Raw genomic sequence first — 6,113 nt, 5'->3', positions numbered from 1 at the left:
AATAGTGCTTATTATGTTTTTCATTATACAAATCAATAGTGAGCATTATAATATCATTAATTCTACAGTAAAGGTGTCATCAATGTGTTTTGAAGGATGTAATTACAACTACATTCTACAGAACAAGTGTCTCTATATAAATCTTTTCTATTAAAAGTCAGCTTGATGCTCCCACAGAACATTAAAACTTTATGATCTGCCTTATGGGAATGTCAATTAATAAGGAACTTAAAACAGTTATTAAAGTAATATTGGATTGATTTAATATACATTTTCATGGGCTCATATGGATTTTTTCCCCCTAAAAGTTATTTTGAAACACTGAATAGAATATCTGGTCAATGATATCCTTCAAAAATAAACTGAATTCTCAAGCTGGATCAATATGCTAATGAGGCCAGAACTATCACGGATAGTTCTGGCTCAGAATTTCACAAAGATGGATCTAAACTTTATGAAGAAGCTAAGTTGGTAGAGAGGATTAGGCAGGAGTTGGTCTCTGCAGTCGCATATCTGACTCTCATGTTTGTGTGGAAACCAGAAGACCTTGGGAAGGCGAGCAGGACCTGCGTTGGTTCAGCGTGTCCTCACAGAGACACAGCTGATAAGACTTCTTTCGTGGCAGACTCAGGCCCAGAAGTAAGAACCCAGAAGGAAGCAGTCCCTGGAATGCAATGGAAACATGTCTCACTTCTAAACGTCAAGTGCTTTTACAAGTATCTTATTAGCAGGGTCAATGTTCCCTCTACACCTAACTTCTTAGCTACTTTCTCTCTCAGGCACTTAACATGTTTTGACTAAGGAGTACTTCAGACATTATAAACTGCTTTCAAGGAAAAAGAGAAAAAAATGGCTAATGAATTATCAAAAGCAATTCTGAAATGAAATATTTTCAGAAAGGCATGGAAACTGACTTCCCATATGCAGAGAGAAAAGCCTGAAAAAGTAAAGGATTCATACATAGAACATCCTTAGCAGAGGTCATTGGCTAATTTTATTTTCTTCAATGTTGAAACTCCAAGTAAATTCCAAAGACACAAAGAAAATAGTCCATAGTATAGAATGATGTTTGCATTTGGTTGTGATTCTCTCTTAATTTGAGAGTGAAAATTATTTAGCTAAATGATAGCTTCCAAGTTTGTGCCATGACCTGCATTTGGGCATTACAAGTAAAAGATTTGCAAGAAAGTGCAAAATTCAAGAAAAATGCATATATTAAAGAAACCCAGCTTAGGGAGGTATTACTGGGAAGACGTTATAAAGATACAAATTAGGATGTGTCAATTCTCACTGTTCTTGAGGTTTAAATGGCTCTTAACAGAATTTTCTCTAATTTATGGGTTTGGAATTAAAAACACTCTAAAAAAATAAAAAAAAAACTGCATATTTTCTTTGACATCTACTGAGTTTTGTTTTTAATGCAGTTAGACTTGTCTCCCAGTTTTCCCATTTACCTTAAACATAAATATATTTTATTCCTCTGAATATTTGTCCAAGGAATTTAGAGATTTTAGACTTTCTTTTGTTGATGATCTACTGTTGGGAACCTCTGTTTTGCACTGGGGCGTGCCTTGTGTTTACTAGATATTTTTAAGTGCCCATAGCCCATGTATTGCCTTTGTCTGCAACAAATGAAGGGTTGGAGGTTGGCTTTATAAAGAGTAACTTTCCCCTTGTCTCATAGCAGCATCTTGACCAACACACGGCCTGAGTGCAGGAACACTGCTGGCCCCCAGATCATGTCTGGTGTTTCTACCTTCTGTTGGGAGACTCTGTAGCTTTGCACCACTGACATGGATATAGAAGAGGAAGATGCATAGTCTTAAAATCTATCTTAGAGGCCTTTTCCGTATGGGTTCGAGCCATGGAGCACTCATAGAGATCTTTCCTAAGAAACGCTTTGCGTTCATCCTAACATGACCAACTTGTGCAGGGCTTATCTGAGACTCATACTGTTTCCTTCTTTGTGAGCTGGCAAACGGGAAACCCATAGGTCATTCAGACAGGTCCATTTGTATCACACAGGATACAAAATCCTGGAAAATCCCATGGACAGAGGAGTCTGGCAGGCTACAGTCTATAGGGTCGCGCAGAGTCAGACACAACTGAGCAACTTAGCAGCTAAGAAACCAAGGGGACAATTAATTGGTATTTAATTGTTGTAGAATATGAAGGCTAACAGGGAGTGCAAATGTCATTTATGGCATGTTTATTATTCTTCTCCTCCATTATTATGGAAGAGGAATCTATCATTTACGTATATAACAAATCTATGTAAATTAAGTGCAATTTATCACTTCAGATATTTATATTGAATTTATATTGAAATATTTTATCCCCAAAATTGGAAGTGAAGTGTCCTTCCTAGTTAAAGTTATCTTTTTCCTTTTGTTTTGTTTAACTGAAATAGTGAACAGGTACAGCAAGGGATCAGGGCTAAATAGACACCATGAAATCACACCGCATATCAGGAAACTGCAAGGAAACAACTTCCCTTGAAGGATGAGGGAGTAGAGTCAGAGGAACAACATCCCTTCTTCCTTTGACCATCGGCAGTTCCTGCAGGTGGGCAGCTCGGGTGCATGTCCAGCTCTGACTAGGATGACCAGTCGTTGGGCCATAAAGCAGGCATTTGAAAAGTCTATGCCAACAGGACTTGACCTAATTCGTTGGCTGTAAGCTTGTCTAAGATACTTAAAATGAGATTAAAAAAAAAATCAAATAGACAGCCAATTTGAATCACACTCACACCATCAAATAAACATGTTTATTAGGTTATATTTGAGACATCAGAGGGATTAAAAATAATATACATTAATATCATTAAGACAGAGTCCTTTCATCATCCTGCCACAAATAGAAAACATAAGTGCATTCTAAATCATGCAAGGTAATACAACAGACTGTACTAACTGTTTGTTTCTCTTGCTTAGATTTATCTGACCACAGTGGTACAGGGTTTCATAGGATGGCTCAGATGTTATGTCTTTCCATAGTGTCTCAAAACTCAGAGATGACTTTAGCATGGAACAACCATGTCTGGGAGGAGTCTATAAGAAAGTAATAGGGTGTGACACAAATTTGAGGGAAGAAACTTAAAATTATCTCCTTAACTCTCACTAGCTGAATGAACATAGACTGTATCCCTAATTTTCTCACTACAGCCCAATTTATCCCATATGGGGGTATTTAGATTTTAGATCGCCTTTCCTTCAACTCTGAACTACACAATTATGAGAAAGATTTCTCTTCATCATTGTCATCATCATCATTAAAAAAGAAGTAAAGAGTATCTAAGCCAAAGCCAATAATACTTCTTGACTTAGCACATCCAGATCCTCTCGTTTGGATGGATGTCTAAAAGGATGAACAGCTAGGATGCTGTTTGCAACCCACTGGGGAAGCTCCCCATCTCTGGGCCCAGTTTCTCCACAGCACTGTCAAAGCTCAGTTTCGGGGACTAAATCATCCTTGTTTTTTCATGCCAATTGGCTGTGCATAGTGTCTCTGAGATCATGGGTGGAGACAGTTTCTGTGCTGAAATGTGTGTACTTGGGCGGAGAGAGACACTCAGAGAAAGAGAGGCTACTTATGTATTTTTTCATTAAAATAATCCTCAAAAGTACTACAATGTGTCTGGTGTTTTCTTTTTATTGGAAAATACTCATATGCTGGAAAAAGCAAAAGGAGAAGGGGACGGCAGAAAAAGAGATGGTTAGATAACATCACTGACTCAATGGACATGAATCTGAGCAAATTCCGAGAGATAGGGGAGGACAGAGGAGCCTGACATGCTGCAATTCATGCAGTCTCAAAGAGTTGGACAAGACTTAGCAACTGAACATATGTCTGTAAGTTGACTGAGCCACAGTTAAAGAAACAGTGAGAGACTGGAAGAGAAGTAAGAACAATTTACAGTTACAGATCAAGGTCCCTGAGGATGAGATGTGATGGAGAAAGAAACAAAGTCATTTTGTCAGAATATACTCAAGACAAGTGTACAGTGTAAGGTTTATCATGAAAGGAGAGTACTTACACAAATATTTACATAAAATACATATTGCAGTCATTTTAGTAACCTTTGACTGTGTTTACAGTGTATAGCACCTAACAGACTAACTGGACATATGATATGGGTTCTATAAAAGTGTTGATTCAATTTCTATCAGGTAATAACACGTATATATCTTTATTCGCCTAGTTGGGTCTCTCTGACATCATAGAAATTTTGCAATTTTGTGTTTTTAGAGAAGGTCCATTGGATTGAAACTTGATGTGTCAGAGTGGAGTCAAACTTTTTGCCAGGTCTGATCTAGGACAAAACTCTTATCAGACACGTTGTTCTGTGTCCCATCAGATAGAAGCTTCTGGGGTTGAAATGCAAACAAAGAACAGAAAAGTAGTAGGGGGGGATGGATGCAGCTGACCAGATGTTTGTTGAAAAACACAGAGTGATAAAACAGTAGAGGGTGACTTATAATAACAAAACTCGAGGCAGAATGACAGAGGTTTTACACTTACCCTAGGAAATAAAGTTGGCAGTCGCAGAGGAAATTTACATTCTGTCCTCAGTGCACTCATTTCTCTTTGTCAAGACAAATGTACATGCAGAGAAAAAGTGCGATTTGGGAACGGCTGCTTGGCTGTTCCGTATCCTAGCATGAGAGATCATCAATGCCCATATGTGCTAAATGTCAAGCAATCGAGTGAATGTCTGCTTCTTCACACTCGAGAAACTAGGAAAATAACCCCTATTTGGGTACCTACTAATGACACTGAGATGACAACTTTCTGTCAAAACTATGATTAGTAAATATTTCGTGAATTAATTAGAAGATAGTTCTCATTTCATGATTTCAATGAAATCCCAGGAGAATTCTACTTTAAAAACCCAATACAAGAAATACAATAATATTTGTATTAATATTAATACAAATAATATTTGTATGCAATTTGTATACAATAATATTAATACAAATAATATAATACAAATAAATACAAATAATATTTGTATTTATCACCTCCCCCCTCCAATATGTTCAGCACTGTCCCAGGATGAACAAATAAAATTTAAAACTTGATAATTTTCTTAAGAAAATTATCAAACTGACAGTTCAGGTTATTTGCTGTTAAATGGGTGCTTTTACTGGAATCATACATATTATTTAAGCTATTCTATATACAAAGGGGTGAACCTCTCCTTACTCATTGCTTTTGTACAAATGTCTTCTGTACATACAGAGATCTGTTTCAGGCCAGGTGTAATTTGACGGTGGTGCTCCTGGGGAGAGAGCCTCTTGTGGCCTCTTCCTTCCATGATGGAGCTGGAACACACAGACCTTTGAAGGTTTCTGTTTCACCTGCCAAGTGGGGGTGAGGGTGGAGCTCAGGGTGTGCATATCTCATCCAAATGTCTCAGAATTGCAATGACATAGCCAAGAAAGCAACAAGAACTGAGAGAGAGAAGACAGTGGTTTTAAGATGGTGCCCTTATCCATTCCCCTGTAACACACCTTTAGTAAAATTCACAACTTGCAGTAGTAATTACACAGCTGGCTAGATGGTAGTCAAACAGTAAGTACTGTTCTTTATTCCTTTCTTTAAGTGATAATGAAAGAAGCTGACTCAGGCTGGACTCAGTTTTCCAGGATATTCAGCTGCTTCACCATCACATCCTCCCCATTGTGTTAAGAGAACATCGGTGAACGAAACTGATGGGTACTTCCTGTCCACCGTGTCAGCCACATGCACCGACACTGCGGGCAGGCACTGATAGGAATGAACCTGCAGAGACACAGAAATGTGAGGCTGTTTAAAAATCCTCCCAACCAGGGACTAATGCCCACCATCAAAACCACTGCCATGGATAGTCTTCAAGCTTCTGGAAACCTGTAATTAAAACACAAATGACTGGGGAGGAATCTGTTTCCACAGATTGATGTGTCGGTTTGCAACTCAAATTAGAGAATTTTTGGAAAGAGACTCAGGAAGAAATCCAATCCATGCTATGCAGACTTTCCTCCAGTGAGTACGAGGCAGCTCACTTGTACCCAGGCAGAGGTGACTCTTGTCCTACGGACACCTGAAGCTCAAGAATGTCTCTAAAGGTTTTT

Source organism: Bos indicus x Bos taurus, chromosome 13 (assembly GCF_003369695.1).
Source record: "Bos indicus x Bos taurus breed Angus x Brahman F1 hybrid chromosome 13, Bos_hybrid_MaternalHap_v2.0, whole genome shotgun sequence".
In the NCBI taxonomy this organism is placed as follows: Eukaryota; Metazoa; Chordata; class Mammalia; order Artiodactyla; family Bovidae; genus Bos; species Bos indicus x Bos taurus.
The sequence above is the reverse complement of the archived record's forward strand: the minus strand, read 5'-3'. Positions refer to the sequence as shown.